This window comes from Anser brachyrhynchus, assembly GCF_964034855.1.
Source record: "Anser brachyrhynchus genome assembly, chromosome: 2".
Classification (NCBI taxonomy): domain Eukaryota; kingdom Metazoa; phylum Chordata; class Aves; order Anseriformes; family Anatidae; genus Anser; species Anser brachyrhynchus.
The window spans coordinates 130,847,491-130,869,260 of record NC_137695.1 but is presented as its reverse complement, the minus strand read 5'-3'; the positions used below and the strand labels follow the sequence as shown (position 1 = coordinate 130,869,260).

The 21,770-nt window shown below is 37.2% G+C and overlaps 1 long non-coding RNA gene across 1 annotated transcript; it reads left to right on the top strand.

Moving 5' to 3' along the window:
- Positions 1-664: 664 nt before the first annotated feature.
- LOC308189418 lies at positions 665-21,264 on the top strand. The gene is made up of 3 exons (XR_013946355.1): positions 665-1,132; positions 15,993-16,190; positions 16,992-21,264. It is a non-coding gene; the product is annotated as an uncharacterized lncRNA (long non-coding RNA).
- Positions 21,265-21,770: the final 506 nt, after the last annotated feature.

The following is a 21,770-nucleotide window of genomic DNA, read 5'->3' as shown; positions in this document are numbered from 1 at the left end:
TATTGGGTCTTTTTAGAAACTATTTTTGATGAGACTCGAACAGGAATTTGGAGATTAAATTACATAAATTTTTGTCCAGAGCTGTGAATGAAACAAAATACTTTGTTCATATGACTGAAAAAAGTTACTAAAGGAAGATTATCTGTTCTGAGAAACTTGGCTAAGTGGAAAACATAGAGCCTGAAACTAAGTAAAAGACATTTTTGTTTAGCTCTAAATATATATATTTTTTATAGCTGTGGTTGACAGGACCTCATAAACTTTCAATTCTTCCTTGAAAATCAGGTTCAGACAAGGATAAATCCCTGACAAAAAGAGAAAACTTGGACTAACCTAAATATGAAACTGTATGAAATGTTTTGGTTGAGGACTTAAATTGCCAAGAGTTTCATTCAAAGGCTGTCTGTTGGTCTTCAAATCTTTCCCTTGGCTTGATTTCAGAATTAAATATTTGCATAATTTTGCTTGCGCTATTTTTTTTTTTAACTTGAATAATATAATTTCTAGGTCAACTGTGTTACCTCTGTGTTAAAAAAAAGGCAGGGAAACTCTTAATTCCTGGAAAGATGGTCAGTTTTTGTTTTTTTTTTTACAGATTGTCAGAGAGACAAAATATTTTTTTACACAGCCTTAATAATTACCAGTTGAGCTGGAATGATGCAAATAGAAGTTATTAATGAAGACGAATATGTAGTTAAACACAATATTGCTGTTCAAGTATTTTTTCAGATAATATTTTTTTAGTATTATTTAAAACATTCCATTAGTGAAATCAAAATAAAAATAGGTTTAATGAAACCTATTCATAAAGAAATATATGTCAACATTATTCTGAGCAGTGGAGGTAGCAGCATGTTTCCAACCTTTGTATTATCTTATGTTGTTTCTGCTCATTGCTTGGCCAATTTACACAAACAGCCTGCTCTGGAGCATGTCTCCATGCTCCTGTTGCATCAGCTCCACAATGCTGCTCCTGCTGCTGAGTGTTGTGGTAGGCAAGTGTGGCTTTGCATCTGCTCTTAGTTGGGTTTCCTTGAATTTTAGTGGCTGTCTGTGATTTCTCTCTCGAAGAGGGGTATCTCTGCAGGAGGGACTATAGCATCTTTGTGGAAAAGGTTACCATTCTTTTGTGGTAAGTCCTTTTTGATCTTTTCTCATGCATGCAGCTGAGTGGACTTTAAATCAGATTCTCTTCACATGACAAGTCCAGTTATTTGCAGGTATAAGGGCCTTTAGTCACAGTTGCCATTCATACCTGACTAGTCACAAATTTTTCTGACCTGGAAACAGATTATTCTCACTGACCTGAATTAAATACTTTCCACACCTGGGTATAGACTTACTAATTATTTTTTATTTCTCAGTCATCTTTTTGGAACTAATGTTGCTCTTTGATGTTTGCTTTAATCTTCCAGTATAAATAATCACACTGAAATCACATAAACGAAACTCCAGAACGTCTAGTATGACATTTGCTCTTCTTAGATAAGGACAGTCCTAATGCTGTTGGTTTAATTTGTATTTGTATAATTTTAAGCTTCAAAAAGATATTTAAATTGGCAAATCTATTTGTTTCAGTGAAAAACAAAAAACAAGGCTATTTATCACATTCACACTTTTTTTTTTTGAACATTGAGTTATAGCAGTTATAGCTGTGCTCTTTGTTGCTTAATCACGCTGATCCAAATACCGATAAAAGTGTCTTCTTGTTAAGAACTTGAAAGAACTCCACTTTGTTTTGTTTTTAACTCACTTCCCATTTTTACTAAGGACATTTATCTTAGAAACTGAGCACATCATTCATGTTGTAGTTTCAAGGAAAAATGTTTGAAATATTTCTTAGAGTTCAGACTTGGAGCCCTAAATAAAAATCATCTTGTGTCTTGGGATGGAAGCACAGATTGCCAAATTGCCTTATGAAATTGAATTTGGACCCTTAATCCTTATCATCCTAATCCAAATGTCTGTCTGTCTTCCGCTGTCAATAATGGTTTTGCAACAAACAATTGTGGTTTTTTGTTGTTGTTGTTTGTTTTAATGATGAAGATATTTTCTCTTCATTTGGCTGAGTTGCCAAATGGTTTTCTAAAACATAAATCAAAGATTAATACTGGAAGTGAAGAAGCCTTCTTGGAATACTTCTAGGAAAGCAAATTTTGCAAATGTTTAACCAGAACTTTTATGAGAAGGGGCTATCACTGAGACAAAAAAAGAAAATATGTGAACACAGAAAACACCAAAGTTAATGTGATGGACACAAAGTGATGGAGACAACAAGAAGCAGGAAAACCAAAAAGAATTTTAAAAATACACCTGGAAATTAATTAAATAGATAAATGAAAAAGTGGATTTCTATGCTGTGATACATTTTAGTCATGTACGTGGTTACTTCAGCAGCCAAAGAGGAAGAGTTCACTGTGCCCTATGTTTGCCTGCTCAGAGCTTCTCAAATTATTTAATTTTGTGAAAACATCTTTAGCACTTGATTAATATAAAAGTGTTTTCTTCTAACTGTGAGGTCATACCAGGACTCTGTTTGATCTTTCTGAGCTACGCATGAATATTCATTGCTTCTCTAACTATGATGCATGTGTTTCTTCCCACTTGGTTTTGATGGGTCAGAAGTAAGCATGGATGAAACTAGGTAAAAGAGGCATGAACTTCCCAGGAAAGCAAAACTGTGAGTTTGGGAAATAAAAATGTTATTTGTTTATTTAATAGATATTTGACTGCTTTTAAAATCTCACTGAACTTGAACATGCAAATAAAACTGAGGTTTTGCACATGTCTACGCAATTAGTTAAATGCTTATTTGCTTATCCAGGAAAGTTCTCCTACAGCTGGAAGTGCTTCAGAGCAATGTGAGTTGAATAGCTAGTTAGTGCTGGGGACTATTTCCAGAAATACAGTGTTCTAGAATTTATCACACAACCAAGCAGATGAAGTAAGCTTTCAGGAAGGTCTCTAATATAGTACACTTAAGGACTAGAAGACTAAATCATCACCGTTTAATTTCAGAGAAAGCAGTTGCAAAAAAGAATACCCTCTTTTTCTATCTGATGGGGAGATAGGGAATACTTTTTCACCACTTCTTTTTTACCCAAGGCAAATGCATTAATTCCGGTTGCATGTGGGACTTTGGCAGTAGTGTTGCAATACTGCACTACAAGAAGAAGGAGCCTTGCTCACAGGAGGAAGAAGATCTGCAGGGACCTGTGCTGTGTGTACCTATTTGAAGGTCAGAAGGCTATTTGAAAGTCAGTTTAGTCTAAGCAGATGCAAAAAGAGGCTAGGATGAATATATACTGGGGATAACCACTTCATTGACTACAGGGACAATGCCTTTCCAATGGCTAAAATTACAGGAGGTGAATCCCAGCCAATTACTATTTTTTTTTACGTACAAATGTACTAGAATTCTGGTTTGTTGTTTGTTTGGCAAGCACAACCGACTGTAAGGAAATGGAAAGCAGTCATATTCTGTAAAGAACCTATAGGAAATAATGCTGAGGAGATCTGTAATATGTACATGGATATTAATCAAAGTTATAGGAGAATGTTGCTCACCAGACCTGTTGGCTTACTGCTGCTGTTAGTTCATTGATGAAGGCTAGGGAGCAAATCTAGGATTTCCTTTAAAAAGCTCAGTGCTCAGCGTTGTTAGGCAAGAGATGGGGAGCTGAATAAAATGAAAAAATTACTGCAAAACGTGCCTCAATTTATGGATACAGAATGTATTACAACAGGCTAATGATGAGTATATGCCCCATATGGGGAATCAGGCATGTCAAGAGATATGATGGATTAGGTCTGTACTGATACATTGAGAAGGTCAATGTCTGGAGAATATGACACCATCCATGTAATTCTGAGAGATGAAAAGGTGAAAGAATGTGATAGCAAATGCTTTTATAGGACCAAAACAAAACAAAACAGCCAGCCAAAAAAAACATCAAAAGCAACAAGAAACAACTAAAGATTAAGTCAAGTAATTATATTCATAATTTATCATAATTCCTTAATATTTATTATAATTTATTTTTCCACTTATGGATGCATGATTAACTGAAGTTAAAAGCGTAAGTAAGTAGTTCTTACTATGTATAATATTGATTCTTTGAAATGTGGATATTTGTGAAGTAATATGCCTCTATCTTTTGAATTCTTGGGAAATTATGAACACAAGTCAAAATCTAAAATGAAGACAATGGTTGATTAATTTCCTCTATTACCTGATGTTTATTTCATTAATGTTCTTATCTGACCTAATCAAATTTAAATTCAATATTTTAATATTATTATCATCTTGCAGACATTTTTATCATACTCCTTATCCCGGGTACACTCTATCACACACATGTTCCTGAATTTGAGAAAAAATAATAAAACTGTCCAGGCTCTGTTGGAAGTACCCCATGAACTGTACTGAGGAGGATCACTGTGGGGAGACCGTGGTCATTGGAGGGAGAGATCTGGGCAGGGAAATTGCCATGCCCTGTCCTTCATCATGCTGTTGCAAAACTAATTGTACTGTGTTGTCATTTTGCTCCCTCCCATCCCCTCATCATCCCACTGCTGGCTTTTCTTTTTATATCACATCAAATGCGAAGCACTTGACTTCACCTTGAAGGCCGTTCAAAGCTGCACCTTCCCTACAGATCATCTATAATTCACAGAAAGTGTCATCTCTCAGTCCTGATAGGTCACTGATGCAAGCTTCAATGTTCACTTCTTAACATTTCAAACGAGCACTTTCATGTCTTCTCTCATGTTGCCTCCAAGGAGCTTGTTGCAAACCCCCATGAAGCTGCCTCATTACGTTCCATCATACATTGCCGAAAGCTCTCGTTGGCCAGGGTGTCTCTGACAGCCTCCAGACAATGCGGCTGATGCATGGCTGAACCTACTGGTGCCTCTACTGCCCACCTTGTGCCTCATCACTCCCATTGCCTCCCTTGCTGGATGTCTCTTCTCTCATGTTGCCGGGTAATAATAACTTTCAAGAATATAAATGTTACTGGAGCTTAGTTATTTATGACCTAATGGTAGAAAGCTTTGATTCACTACAGAATTGTCAAGCACATGGTTTGTTTAGTAAGATGTGTTTCTGTCCCATTTACTTCAAATGAAGGGATGTATTTAAGTATCTGGCTCAATAAGGCTCTTAAACAATCTGTAATTTTGGCGTGATCAGCAAAACATTCTTTGCTTTGACATATACAGGTCTCTCCTTGCCACCCTTCTTCTTCCAGCTGTGTGCAGACACCTCACAGGGAATACCATGGGTACAGCAGCAGTTAACCATACAAGCAGAAAAGGCAGAGAAGGCTCCGTTCCAGGGCCAGTGTTTGGCAAGAAGGGCATGTCTTCTGTTTGGGGTTAATTTGAAGTAACCTCTGTTTTTCATAGCTGCATTTGTGCACATGTGAACAAAATTAAAAAGAAATGTAAAGCAATATGTGGAGGTCAAAAGGAGGCTGGAGGCCTGGAGAATGGAAATTATCTAGCACCTCTAAATATGCTCAGGCAGTCTGTCATGTTACAGAACAAGGACTCATTTGTCTTCTGACAGACCAATGTGACCTTTGCAATTTACTCTATGTACTTAATGCTGGAACTGATTCCAGAATAGGAGAAAATGTGTTCTGGAAGGCAAAGGAGAATATTATTAGTTGCTTTGAATTTTTGGAATAAAATACTCTGTGAGCAATATAATAGGATAGCGGTTCTGGGTGTACTCTGCAGAAATATAAATATACAGTATGACACTCTATAAATTTCTGTCTTGTTTATGGTAGGACCAACTGATTGTAATTGGGATTTTGTTGCTGTTCAGGGTGGTAATTATGCATGCTTCTCATGTGAGGTTCCTATTTTGGATGCTGTGAAGTACAAAGACAGTAAATAAAGTAACAAAGAAAAATTTGAAGAATTCTAAATGAATAATATGGGATGAATGTTTTCTTCAGAAATGCTTAAATCTGGGCTGTATTGAAATCTTGTGTATCTCCTGGCACAGCTGCAGTGACATTTTGTACTTCTGTCAAGTTTGCTCATTTGGCCAAGTGACACACACTTCCACATTGAGTCCAGGCCCCAGCTGTTCTCTCCTGCCTTACTGACTACTTTGCCCTTCTCTGGTCAGTACTCGGCCCCTGGGGAGCAGCTAGTCACCTCCTGCATGCTCTGTGCCATGGGGAGATCCTCTCACCTCTTCAAGGTATTTTTAAACTTCCCCCCCCCCCCGCTGGTCAGAAAGCTCTTGAGAATGTAAGAAGCAATCATCTGTAGTCCATAAAACATTAACAAGAACATTAATTTCTACCTGTTTCTAAACTAACTTCTTTAGCACACTCTGTGCAATCTCTGCTTGTTTATTTAAACTTTTCTGTAAAGTCTGGAAAGAGTTGTGTGGAGCATAGATGTCTTTGCATCATAATATCATCAACTTTTTTTAAGCTTACATTGGAAAAAATACCATAATACCAACTGAAAATATAAAGCACATAGAGATTACCTTCAAATAAAAGATAAACAAGGTAATTCACAGTTCCCCAGTTATTTCCTAATTATCCTCTTAGATAAAATGTACCTAAAATGTTAAAGATGTGGTGGTGAAATGAAAAAGGTGAAAACCATAAAGGATAAATTAAGAGTTAATGAGATGCCTCAGCTACTGACTGTGACAAATTTTCTAGTAAATTAAGAAATCAAAGGGCTTTAAGTTATCCGAATCCAATTTTTAACTAATAGCAGGTCTGGTGGATGTGAATTCTAATTCAGGAAACCAACACATTTTTTTGTGTTGTTCATGTTTTTGTAAGACACCTGTAGTGATTCTAAGCAGAATTTTCTGTGTGAGAATTGTTGGAAAAATTTAGATTCTGAGGTCATTCCATACTTGGAGAAGTGACATTATGTGACAGAAGTAAAATTTTATCTGTGGAAATAAATGGTCAATCCTCATAGTCCACCATGTGGGCAAGTAAGATAGACACATCGTTTGTTATCCATGTGGTCAAAAGATGTCCAGACCCTGAAGACACGACCAGGCTTTACTGGTCCTGCCCAACCTCTCCCCATGGGCCCAGGAGCCCCATTTCAGCACAGACCTAGGCACCAAATGTTTGTCTGAGCTGTATTTTAAGTAAACCTGTGCCTAGTCCTTGTTCTCTGGACAGATGTTGGACTTGCCTCCAGCCCAGTGTTTGGATCCATCTCGTGCAGCTATTGGTGAGAGTCCCTGGACAGACCCTCAGACTCATTCATTATTCTGTCAGGAGCTGTTAACCAAAACTCTCCCTGCCACTGTGACTGCAGTCCTATGCAGGCACCCTGGGACTGCTCCCTGCCTAGGTAGAGCACTGCCCTGTCTGTTGTAAACCGGCAGTGTGCAGTGTATACTTTAATAGCGTGTCTCATCTGAGCTTGGCCATCTTCCTCCACTGTGAGTCATCAGTGAGACAGCAGTGACTTGCATGCATGTGTGCTCCTGGAGGATAAACAAACATGTCATGATCTGACCCCAAAAGCTCTGTTTTAATGAGCTATTGGAAAGCCAAGGTTTCCTGCTGCAATACATGATATCCTGTATAGCATTCCAATGGGCAGATGTTTGTAAATTTTAGGGGCATAGTCCCAAAGATTGCTTTAACATTAGGAGACTTTTCTTCCTGAGCTTCCTCTGTAGTAAAGGGAGAGGAAGAGAAGATGTTGGATGGCTAAAATAGGCCTCTGCTCTGCATTGCCCTTTGGAGGATCTTCCCTCTTGACAGTGTTTGCTGGAAGCCAGGACACAAGGTCCTTGAACTGAAGTTAGCCTTTTTGAGCCTTACCCTTAGTTGTACCATTAACACACCATATTAGGCCTGGTGTTGAGTGTCTCAGCACCATTTTTTGAATTTCAGTACAGTAATGGCAGACTTTATTCTGTGTTGTGTTCAGTATTGTATTCAGTTTTGGGCCCCTCGCTACAAGAAGGATATTGAGTTGCTCAGGCATATGCAGTTGCTCGAGAAATGAAGCTGGTGAAGGGACTAGAAAACAACATTCATGAGGAGCAGATGATGGAACAGGGATTGTTTAGTCTGCAGAAAAGGAGGCTGAGGGGAGACCTACTCACTCTCTACAACTTGGCTGCATTAGGGAAAATATTACCAGTAGATCAAAAGAGGTGATCCTTCCACTCTATTCAGCATTGGCAAGGCACTTCTATGAGGAAAGGTCAAGAAAGCTGGGACTGTTCAGCATGGAGAGGGGAGGTTGGGGGAGTATCTCATCAATTTGTATAAATACCTGAAGGGAGAGTGCAAAGAGGATGGAGACGCCATTTTCAGTGGTGCCCAGTGCCAGGACAAGAGGTGATGCGCATGAACTGAAACACAAGTGGTTCCTTCTAAACACCAGGACGTACTTCTTTACTGTGCAAGTGACAGAGCACAGGTTACCCAGAGAGGTCATGGAGTCTCCTCCTTGGAGATCTTCAAAAACTGCCTGGACAAAGAACTCCCTTCTCCAGCTGTTCCTACTTGAGGAGGGGGTTGGAGCAGATGACCTCCAGAGGTCCCTTCCAGCCTAAACTGTTCTGTGATTCCTTGAACTACCTAAAAAGAGGTTGCAATGAGAAGGGTGTCGGTCTCTTTTCTCAAGTGACAAGTCATAGGACATGAGGAAATGGTGTCAAGTTGTCCCAGGGGAGGTTTAGATTGGACATTAGGAAGAATTTCTTCATGGAGAGGGGTGGTCAAATATTGGAACAGGCTGATCAGGGAAGTGGTGGAGTCCCTATCCCTAGAAGTATTTAAGAGATGTGTGAACATGGCACTAAGGGACATGGTTAAGTGATAGGACTCAGTAGGTCAAGTTACTGGTTGGACATGATGATCCTGAATGTCTTTTCCAGGATAGATGATCCTATGATTCTATGACTTTTCAGTTACATCCACAAATCATAGTTTGTTTCCATGAGCAGCAGTTATTCACAATTTCTGTAACATAAACAGTGTTCCTAAGAAGCTGTTTACTTCAGGTCATCATAGAAAGGCTACAAGGGTGGATTCAACAGAAATGCTTGCAATGATTGCAGTGGTGTCAGGTCTTGTCCATCTTCAGCATACATTGATGTGAACAAATGCATTTTGTGGTTGTTGTGGTTTAGCCCCGGAAGCTAAGTGCCGCACAGCCACTTGCTCATTCTCCCTGGGAGGGATAGGGGAGAGAATCAGAAAAGTAAAAGTGTGAGAACTCATGGGTTGGGACAAAGACAGTTCTCTAAGTAAAGCAAAAGCTGCGTGTGCAAGTAAATCAAAACAAGGAATTCATTCACTATTTCCCATCAGCAGGAAGGTGTTCAGCCACTTCCAGGAAAGCAGGGCTCATCACACATAATAGTTTCTTGGAAAGAGAAACTCCATTGCTCTGAACGCTCCCCCCCCTCCCTCCCCCCCTTCCTCTACCTTTACCGCAGCTTTTGTTGGTGAGCATGACACCATGTGATATGGGACATCCCCTTAGTCAGTCTGAGTCAGCTGTCCTGGTTCTGTCCCCTTCCAGCTCCTTGTGCACCCCCAGCCTCCTTGCTGGCAGGGCAGAACAAGAAACTGAAAAGTCCTTTACACAGTGCAAGCACTGCTCTGTAACAGCTAAAATATTGGTGTGTTATCACCACTATTTTCAGCAAAAATCTAAAACACAGCACCATACCAGCTACTAGGAATAAAATTAACTCTATCCTAGCTGAAACCAGGACAGTGGACCACAATTTCTCAGGCAGCGTTAAACTCTTAAAAAGGATGTTAAAACAAATAACGACTCTTGGCGTGGTCACAAGCTCCTTGGAGTGTTTTCAGTGCCTTTGAAAAAATTTGCTATGTGAGTCTAAGAATGGACCTTAGCAAGAAACACTCGAGATTTCAGCCACATCAGCAGCAACCACGGAGAAAGTTTGCTTTCACTGTGATGTTCACATCTACACATGCATTCAGTATGACTTTAAACAATAAATTAATGTAAATTCCTCTTCTTCTCCTTCCAGGGACATCTCCTGATCTCATGGTGATCACTCACCTGATTTATATCATCATGATTTTGAAGCTGTTCTGAATTTAAACGTAAAAAACAGATAAAAATGTAATCTATATGTAATTAGGAAAAACTTGTCAAGGGAATATGCAAATAAATTTACTTTGCTTTCTGAGGGAATCTATTTATTCACTGACTAGAAAAAAATGTATAATTGATATAAAGGGGTCATAGATGGTATTACTTGGAAAACTTAAATAGTAAGTGTGGAGATTATTGGACTGAGCCCAGAAGAGGGCCATGAGGATGATCAGAGGGCTGGAGCACCTCTCCCATGAAGACAGTCTGAGGGAGTTGGGGTTGTTCAGCCTGAAGAAGAGAAGGCTCTGGGGAGACCTTACAGCGGCCTACCAGTGCCTAAAGGGGGCTTGCAAGAAAGCTGGGGAGGGACTCTTTGTCGGGACAAGGGAGAATGGCTTTAAATTAAAAGAGAAGAGATTTAGATCAGATGTAAGGAAGAAATTCTTTACTCTGAGGGTGGTGAGAAGCTGTCATGCCCAATTCCTGGAAGTGTTTAAGGCCAGGTTGGATCGGGCTTTGAGCAAGCTGATCTAGTAGGTGGTGTCCCTGCCTGTGGCAGCGGGGTTGGAACTAGATGGTTTTTAAGGTCCCTTCCAACCCAAGGCATTCTATGATTCTATGGAGGGTGTCCAAAGAAGGGCTACAAAGCTTGTGAAGGGCCTGGAACACAAGTCTTATGAGGAGTGGCTGAGGGAACTGGGGTTGTTTAGTCTGGAGAGGAGGAGGCTCAGGGGAGACCTTATTGCTTTCCACAACTACCTGAAAGGAAGGTGTGGGGAGCTGGGGGGGTCAGCCTCTTCTCACAGATAACTAGTGATAGGACTAGAGGGAATGGCCTCAAGTTGCGCCAGGGGAGATTCAGGTTAGAAATTAGGAGACATTTCTTCTCAGAAGGAGTAGTCAGGCGTTGGAACGGGTTGCCCAGGGAGGTGGTGGTGTCACCGTCCCTGGGGGTGTTCAAGGAAAGGTTGGACCTGACACCTAGGGACATGGTTTAGTGGGTGATATTGGTGGTAGGGGTATGGTTGGACCAGATGATCTTGGAGGTCTTTTCCAACCTTAATTACTCTATGATTACATATAGATGTTTATATGAACCTCATGCTCATCACTCTCATGTACCTCAAACTAAACAGCAAAAATCCACTTCTAAGTGTATTGCAACACATTTGTAGCCACGTAACTTTCACACATTAATAGACTTATGTCCACTGTACAAGGTTTATGCAGACAATTTAGTGAAGACTTTTAGCATAGCTAAAATTATAATTTTGTTCATTAAGTTCATTAAGAAACCTCTTTAGGCAGAGAAGAAAAAAAAATAAATATCAGTAAGACTATCCAGGAAAAGAAATGCACATAATATGTAAGTATTCACCAATGCATTCCATTCAGCAAATCTGTGTAGGTAGAAGATGTTAGAAAAAAATGGAAGAACCCCATAGACTTAAAAAAAAAAAACAAAGCAAAACACTACAAGATAGAAAATTAAATTGCATTGTTGTCCGAGTATTTCAATTTATTTCATCTTCTGGTAATGTTATATATTGATGAAAACACAGGAATATGTTCATAGAAAATGTGCTAAGGGCTCCCTCAGTCTGCATATACAGTGCTGCAGGTTGTCACAGAAGAGCGACAACTTTGCTTACCACAAGCCACATGCATAAATCACAGAGTACTGCAGCAGTGAGTGTTTTTCTTGTTGAATGCTAATGTGTTTTGCTAAGAAGTCATGATATGATATGTGGAATCAAGCTGTATCTTGTAGATAAAAAAAATAATTTTGCATAGTAATTACTTCTTGTGTTACTTTCACTTGAAAGTCACCAAAATGTATTTTGAGAAAACTAACCTTAGTCAGAAGGCCAACAAGCCGTCACTGGACACGGGGAGTAGATGCTGTCTATCCATTTTTCATCTATTGTTGTCAAGAGGCGAAGCAGTGCGAAAGGAGATAGAAGAGTTGGTGAATTAAAAAACAAACAGGGAAATTTAAAGCTTGTTTTATGTGAAGAATGGTAGCAAAATAAGTTAGTAATTTGGCTTAATGTTTCTCACTTGGTTGTCTCACTTAACTATTGAAGAAAAAAAACATCTTTTGAATGTGTACAATAAGTATTGTGCACAAAGGACTGTTTTAAATGAACACACATTACGATACCTGCATTTAGAACTTTCTAAATATTTGTAGAAAATAAAGTGATTAATTTATGGGAATTACTCAATCTGTTAATTATTTTTATTTTTTAATCAAAAGGTATATTAAAATGTGTAGATACTTTGCTGGTATATTTGCATTACTTTGCATTACTAAAGTAATGCAAAATTTAGAAAAATCAAATGAAACGGCATTTAAAACTAAAATGAACACACCTTTCATTTACAAAATGAATATAAAAATATGAAAGTTATTCTGACATGGTCCAACATTTTTTTCCTCCTTGATTTTGTTTCAAAATGAAACTCTGCTAGAACCCATGTCATTTCTCTAGGTATTTTAATTTTGACAGAAAGACATGCATCAGTGGAATTGGATTACGTTCATTACCTTTTCCTGTTACAATTCAAATTACTAGGGTGTGTTCCTGATTGTGCAGCAATGCACCTTTGTGCAGCAATGCACCTATTGTATTTTATATTCATTCATATATACATTCATATGTATATTTAGGAAGTGCACTTTAGATGATCCTGTGTGAAATTAGAGATCAGAGTTTAAGGCTATTTGTTTTCATTGATTATTTATGTATGGTAAAAAGTATTTACAGTCTTTGTTATAGAAACCATTAAATGACAGAGAAATAGAGAAGTTTGAGATACATCGTTATCCACTATGTTTTCATTCTGAACTGTTTTATGTTGTCTCTGGGTAAGTGTTATCTCAGAGATAAATCTAGGTTATTTAAAAAAAAAAAAACAACACCAAAGAACAAATACAATAAAAAGATTAAGATCATCGTCTCAATTAGTGGAAAAATATTTTATGTCAGATCACATAGAGTGTGATAAAACACTGATCTGATCCAGTATCTATCTGCAAACTGAGGCAGAACAGAATGTGTAATGCCTTAAGCAGAAATAACAGATAGATTCTAACACAGCTTTACCAAAAAAAAAAAAAAACTCCCCAAAATACTACCACCAACAAAAAATTGTTCTAATGAAAAAGTTATGTTATAAATAGCTTATGACTAAACATTAAGTATATCTATGTATAGATGGTTTATTTATTTAGTAAAGCAACTAGATAGTGAGCCTATTTTCAAATCTTTTTACTTTACAACTCCAAATTTGTCCCTGAAGCCAGTGTAATTTGAACAGACTGAACTATAATTTTAATAGTAACTGCCTTTTAAGAGGAATTGATTCTTTCTTCCTCTTGCCCTCAACTTGACTTCCAGTGCAGCTACTATGAAATGCCATAATTTATGGAAACTGCCAGTGTGGCCCATTAAATGGTCTGCACCAAACTGTTTGCTAATGACACTGAGCCTTGTTTGCTGTTTTTAATGATTACCTCAAACAGTGTTTGATAGTCTTCTCACATTGATCACAGCATTGTCTCCTTTGTTCTTCTGGCATCAGCTCTGTTTGTCCTCTCTATGATGCTTTCTTCCAGTGCATATTATGCACTGATGGAAGGTGGTCACCCTTTTCTGGAGTGGAGAATAAATGACCTCTGCTACTCACCTTTTCAGCCATAATCACATTACTTACATCTACATTCATCAGATAGTTTCTCCACAAGATTGACAGTAATTTTTTTTACATGGAAGAACGGGCACTTCAAATCAGCTCTTGAAATGAGGATCAATATTTAGAAGACCCTGGTTGACTGGATGAGACTCCGGGTGACTGGAAGGGGTGGCAGTTGCAGTTGTATGGATGGTAGGGGAAGTGTTGGCCTAGACAGGAGGAAACCTCAGGAAGTAGTTTGTGTCAATACTTTACTATTTGGCTTTGTTTGGACCCATCCTTGAAAGAACTCACATGTTAAAACTTACAAGCTAGTTGCTTCCTTTTTCTTTCTGGTATTTTATATTTTGAAATTGTTTGCTGCAAGTGCCACGGCTGACAAGCTGCTTAAGTTCATGGTAGGCCTCCTACTCTTTCTTATACATTTGAAGTTTTTTATTGTTTCTTAGTTTATTGGAGGGTGAGAGAAATGCAAATCAGTTCCATCATTCACAGAAAGAGTGTTTTTGTTTATATGTTTTTTGTTGTTGTTGTTTGTATGTTTGTTTTCCCAACAAATTTATTTCTGGAATCTTCATTGCTTGATTTTAGTAACCAATCTGGAGACTCATCCACAGACACTCCAGATGAAGCTGTGTAATGTTTTTGGAAGTCATTTGTCAGCTGGTTTGTTCATAACCCAGTCCCACTGTCTGTGCAGATCCACAACAAGCTTACAAGACTTCCATGAAACCAATACCCATAGTGCTCAAAAGTATATTGAACTCTTTCGAGAACATAGGCAACATAGTGTACTGAAGAGTTCTCGTTGAGGACATGGCTGCTGAAAAAACATCTTTTGTACTATGATGAACCTATCACTCTGTCGTTCCTATTGACTTCAGTGGAATTCAAGATCAGCTCCTCAGGGAGTGTTTAATACCTCATTTGAATGAGCCTTTTAGATTTAGCAGGGGCACAAGATGACCAAAATTGAGAGAGAAACGCTCTGTCACTTTCTTCTTCCAGAAGTCAGTGGAAGTGGCATTTAATTTTCTTGCTCTCTGCTGTTGGATGCAGAGGTGCAATGTGACACAGGTAGGGAATATCTTCTATAAAAGGTAGTGTTTAAATATTTGTCTGTACAATATCATGCAAATTGATGTAATTGTCTCTTTTTCTAATTGAGATTCATAGAAGGTAGTCTTATTGCCAAATGCTTTATGAATTAATTCTGAATAAGCCCTTCCTAGGAAACTGTAATAGATCACAATAGGCAATTTCCTGTTATAACTAGTTTTGCAATAATCTAGGACAAGTGATACATCAGCCTTTTAGAATCTGTTTCTAAATTCATGCTGAATAATCCATGTGGTTCTACAAACTGCAACACTCAGTGATATTCAATAAACAAACTGAGTATGATTATGACATGTTCTACGTGAGTATCTTGCTGATCTCAGAAGCACAGTGAAGATTTCTATCCTAGTAAGGGCAATTCTTTAGGAGTGAGTTGTTTATTTGGGAGAGATCTGGGGCAGAGCCGGGGAGCTACAAAGGTGGCAAAAAGAAGGAACAAGTAACAGAGAAAGGGATAAAAAGGTTTGCAACTCATGTGTCTGGTGCTGCCTGGTGATATCTGTCAAACAACTTTGAAGGAGGACAGTGACCCAAACCTGTTGTTCTGACTACACTGTATGGGTCAAACCTGCTTCCACGTGCCTGGATAACCATGGGTGGGGAATACTTTCACTGACAGCAATAGAAAACCTGGGTGAATGAACTAAATGCCCTTGTGTCAGTGCCTCTTTCAGGCCTGAGAGCATAGGCAACTGCCTGCCACTTCGAGAAACCTTCCTTTTATCTGCCCTGAGTATGGAGAATATATATTATTTAAGGCATGAACAATTCAAATGAATAGCCTCTTTATGAAACAGAGAATGAAAAGAGGTTAAAGCAATACAATAGCATAGGATATGTAATCCTTCCTCAAAAGATGCACATTTAAGATGTATAATATTGTTTTGTTGCTGTTGTCTGTTGTTGTTGTTGTTGTTTTTCATGGTCCTGTCAAGTATGATATGCAATGAAGCTGAGAACACATCATTCTCTGAAAGTGCCTACCACAGTATCTACTGTTCTTTACAATTGATAGTGATGTTGCTTTTGATGTTGCTTTTTTTTTTTTTTTTTTTTCTTTCTTTTCCCCATAGATTCAGACCCTGGTGGTTAAACCTACATGTACCGAACCACTGCTGTGATGGTCTCATGACCTCTATACTTTAAAAGAGTATATCATTTTTCCCTTTGATGAAACATCTATTAATGGTAATTCTCATCTTCCTCGACAACACTTATCTGTATGATATGCTAATGTTATCCAAGAACACTGTATTCTGAAACATTTAAAGGTAGGTCATGAAATTTACTCCTATTCTAAGAAATGTTTTATTCAGCATTCATCCACATAATTCATTATACTGTTTTGTCCTTTTGAGACAAATCTGATGCTGACTATACAATTCATAAATGAGATGTTCTGCAAGTCAGTGGGATAACTGACCGGAAAAAAAAAAGTCAAAAATCAAAATGCACACACACCCTCAACCTCCATATGAGAGAATTATATTAAAAAATACGTGATTTTATCTATGTTTGATGTTTTATCTTGTGGTTTTGTTTTTTTTTTGGCCAGAAAACAACAACAACAAAAATGTTCCAAGAGAAATATGCACAAACAATGCAAAAGGAGCTTGATCCAAAAATGAATAATTTATTCCCATCAGTCTGTAAATAGAACTGACATCAATATTCACATGATTTTTAAAAAATACTAGTGCGTGTTTTTTCTCAGTAAACTCTATTTAAATGGCAAGGTAGCATACCTCGGAAGTGAAGCAGAAAAAAAAATGTCATGTTGGACTTAGCTGATTTTATGAACATATTACTGTTTAAATATGGTATACAAAAAGTAAGTTGGCTTTAACTTCCTAAGCTTAAAAAATTGTTATCCAGCCACTGGACAGTTATCACTCACTTTTTGGGAAATTAAACAGAAGTTTTCTCAGATTCATGATCACTGTGAATATATGCTGCAGTTTCATAACACATCATTGACATAGTGAAATATCTCAAAAATATTTTACAGAAATGAAATATTATGTTGTTTTTGTTAATAATGCTCTTTAAATGATCTTTGCATTTGAAAATAGACTTTTAAAACCTCTTGAAGATCCTAACGATTTGTGATGGAAATGGAAATCACTATTTTGCGATGAGTTGAAGACTGAAGTGATCTGGGAAATGACAGGTCTATGAAGAGGAAATGACTGCCACTGTTTACCAAACATATTTCTGAAGCAAAGGCCTGAATGTTATTGGCCAAGGAAATGAAGGTTTAATAAAAGGTGGGATAGGATATCCCATTGGCAGTAATGGAGACAAAAAAAAAAAAAAAAGGAAGTTTTTTTGTTTGTTAATTTGTTTTTTACCTATGTACATATTTCTACCCATGTTTTTGCCTGTGTATGTAAATATTTGTGTGTTTGTATGCATATACATGTACAAACATCAGCTGACCCACAGAAGCAATGTATGGCTTATTTCTTTGGAGTATGGAATCATGGACTGAAATGCAGAATCATAAAAGTACTAATACCTGTTTTAAAGAATCTGGAACTAAAATAAATAAGAAAAACTATGGCATGTTACAATGATGTGTTGTTCCAGGAACAGAACACAAGGAGCTCTTCAGAAGAACGAGCGACTTGCAATTCTCCCCTTTTACTGAGCTGTTTATTTTCACAAAACTTTTAGGAACTTAATTATCTTGTAGACTTCTGTCCTTCTTTCACAATTAATTAAAATTGCCTATTAGATAAAAATGTCAATGGAAGGAACTACTTCTTTAGGAAACCATGCTGAAAAAATGGATTTAAGCTGTCTAATTTGTGCACTTGAATGGAATAATGAAAGAAAACTGTTGCCAATACAAATTAACAATGTTAAGAATAATGCATTAAAGTGGAAACGTATGGTCCCTGAACAATCAAGACTGTTTTCTAAAATATTTTGAGATTATTTTTTTTCTTAGGGATTGGCAGAGAATAATGAAATCAGTAGGGGCAAAGACTTGAAATCTGTGATTAAAACCCATCAACAGCTGTACAGGTGTATAGGTCGCCCAAAGTTGTGGGTGCCTCATCCCTGAAAGTGTTCAAGTCCAGGCTGGATGTAGTGAAAGATGTCCTTGCCCATGACAGGGGGTGTGGACTAGATGATCTTTAAAGGTCCCTTCCAACCCAAACAGTTTTATGATTCTATGATTCTACAGGTGAAAGGGCCTTGTAATCTAGTGCCCTATCTCAAACAAGGTCTATTAATATGATTAAGGAGTGAAGTCCAGGATATCACAAACCTTTCTGTCTGCTCATCTAGCTTCTTACTCCTGCTTTAGCAACGAGATGATGTGATAGAGGGTCTCACAAACAAAAGTTGTGCTTTGTCTCTTTCTTCTGCGCAACAAATGGATATGGGAAGAGCAGGAGAACAAATAAGAAAGAAAGCAGATACAAATTATCCATCTCTGTCCACATCTTTCTCCATTCCTGGGAGACAAGAAAAAAACTGAAAGAGCTCCTCAAACTGTTTGTCTTGTTTAGACAGCTCTAGAGTTTATGAAAGCACTTGAAAATGTACATTTTTGAAAATAACCCATGAACTTGTAAGAAAATTTCTCACTTCACTGGAGAACATTCTTTCCTCAGAGCCAGATCTCTTTTCAGGAAATCCACAATTGAAGATGCCAAACAGGAATGACAGTAGGCTTCCTTCAGCAAGCAATTTCTTTTTGAAATTAAGAAAGTAAAGCATGCTTCATAGAGGTCAGAGTCAACATCACTCTGGACATAATATCAATTTGTTCTCCATCTTCACAAGGAGAAGAAAGGGAAACATAGTTAAATCCCCCAGGAAGTTAAATTACTTTAACTGTGACACTCCCAGATATCGATGCTGCTTGAAGCATAGAACACGAAAAATATCTTGTGTCATAACAAGAACCAACAGAAAAAATAAATGAAACAAAAGAATTGATGTGGAAGCAGCCTTCCAAATTTAAGAACTGTTCCTTTTCTGAGAAAGCTCTTATATCTGAATAGCTTTCTATCCCTTTTTTTTTTGAGTTCAGCCCATTAAATAAAGAAGAATCAAGTGTCTGATCATCTTCTAGGAGCTGGTAGCTCTGTTTTTTTTTTTTTTGTGTGTGTGTTTTTTTGTTTGTTTTTTAAGTTAGTTAAAATGTAAAAGATTCTTCTTATGTGGTGTTTACTTGAAAGTATTTAAGTAGTGCTCTAGTACAGTTTAGCTTTTTTTCCCTAGATTTTAGCGGTTAAAACAATACGCTCAAAATAGTCTTTGGAGATTTACTCAAAATAAAAGTCTGTTAATTAATTGAAGTGTAATCTCTCCCTCCCCCTCACCCCCAAGAAATGTGTCTACATTTTGCTGGTTTTAATACATAAATTAATATCCAACCAGGCAATGTCTACTGGCATAAGGGTCAAAATAAACATTATGACAGATCTATAGTGAAAACTCTGGGCATTAGTAAAGACTCAGATTTATCTACAGTAGAAACAAATGTGAATAAATACTGTGCAATCTAGAAAAACAAATGAGAGGTATTGAATGGCATGACTAAAACATTGTAATATGGTCTCCAGATAATTGTTTAAATACCAGTTATTTACTTGGCATCTCAACCTTCCAAAATATAGCAAATTACAAATTCTACGCACCGAGAATAATAAAACAATGAATGTTTCAATGCACACAAATTGTAAAAGACTTCCAAGGAGCAAACAAGACAGCTGACTGTATAATAAGGAAAATGTTAATAAATGAGTATGTTTTTACAATCTCCAACCATTGTATCTCTCCAAATTGACTTTGCTCTTAACCTTTGAAATTTTATTTATTTATTTATTTATTTGCTTATGGGTAGAAGAGATTTGCCAGTACTTTATTGCTAAGCATCATAAGTCTTTCAACTATCCCAATTGATCCATCTTCATTTTTCATTCTTCAGTTAGGCAAGTCAGCATTTGTTCCAGGGTCTGCTCAGGGATTGGGTGTATGAACAGGAAATAATATCATGTTCTGTATTTTGAGTGCGTGAATTATTGTTAGTCCACAAAAGCACAGAGTATTTTAATAATAATAATAATAATAATAATAATAATAATAATAATAGTTACTATTAATAATAATAATAATAATAAAGTAGGTGCATCTTACCTTTGTTAGTCTAGCTGGGAAAAGCTATAAGCTGGGAGAAGACTTGTGGGTTGTCAGAAGAAAATATGGAGGATTTGGATGGGTGGTGGGAAAACATGAGATTGAGTCCTTGCCTTGCCAGAGGAAAAGATAAATCCACTTTGGGCTGTAAAAACATCTGTCAGCAGTTTTCTATGCTGATTTTGTGTCGTTATTTTGACAAAACTTAATTTAGTAATTCATTCAGCTATCTCTTTGAAGTTCAGTTCCTGGACATCAGTCCTGCAGTCTTTACTTTTACATTAAGGGGCAGGAATGTGAATGATAAAGTAGTCTTCACCATGACACAGAATGGGTTCTGTGCTGTGTGATGCAGCTTTGAGCAGACTTTTGCACCTGGGAAAAGGTGCATAATGGTTATATTGGAGACAGAGATGAGGCCCATGTTTCCTGTTAATTTTCTTTGTCTTGAAACTGAATCAGTTGTCATATTTTACACTATTGTCTCATTCTTTTCTTTTAATATGTTTAACGATCATTGAAATGTTATAGAGAATTTCCATTCAACAGAACGTTCTCTAGTACTTTCTTGAAAAAAAAAAAAAAAGAAAGAAAAAAAAAAAAGATCTTATTTAATAAGAAAACATCCAAGGAATACTTCCATTTCCAATATCTTCCATTTCTGTAGCAGTTGTAAAATCCAATTAATTGAAAACACCTTGTTTCAGCTAAACTTCTATTGGAAAAGTTTTCTTAGGAGCTTTGGATCTGTATAAGAATAATGACAATCAACCCATCTTCAGACCATGTGTCTGGTCAATGCAGTCACTCAGCAAGCCACAGATAAGGACTCAAGCTTCTGTTTTAGAGAGTCTACCACATTCTTGGGGATGCCCCTGTCCTGATATTATTTTGTGGTTTCCCTTGTTCACATTCAAAACATAGTAAAATATTAACAAACAAACAAACAAACAAACAACAACAGAAGAAATAACTAAAGCCTTAAATGCCATTTCATTAGTTAGGTCACAAAAGAAAAGCCATCCAGCTGAGGTTTCTCAGACCATGTCTATGCCAGTACTTCAAAATGATACAGAAGTGTCTGCATCCGTATTATTAAAGACTGTAAAACTGTGTGGCCACCTCCATGGTTTAACTGGAAAATGGCCCTAACCCATACCAACTCCTGAACCTTGACTGGGGACTTTGGTTTAACATTTAAAAAAAATCAGGTGATTTTGATCCCTTGCTTAGGGACGTTGCTTATTACTGCTAAATTCCACAAAGAATAAATCTTTCACTGTGCAAGAAAAGTGCTAATATCACAAATTTATCAAGCAGAAACTCAGTGAACTGGTGCATGTTTTTCAAAAGAAAGTTTCAGCTTTCTTCATTGTGTTTCAGTTTATTTCTTTCAGTTTTGAGGCGGCACACATACAGTTGAACTAGGGAAGCTGACTGAATATTTTCAATCATTCTAATTAGATTGTAATAGATTTTGCTTCACTGGCCTTTTTGTGTATAGCTTCCATTAAAATCTGAGGATCAAGTGGCTGTGAATGTCTAACATGAATGCTCATAGAAAATACAAACAATATAAAGGAAAAGTGTTTTAATTCATACTTGTAGTAGCGCTTATGTATAAACCAACCAAGAAACAGAAAATATGCAGTCTTTTTTTTTTTTCCACTTATAATTAAGTAATATTAAAACAG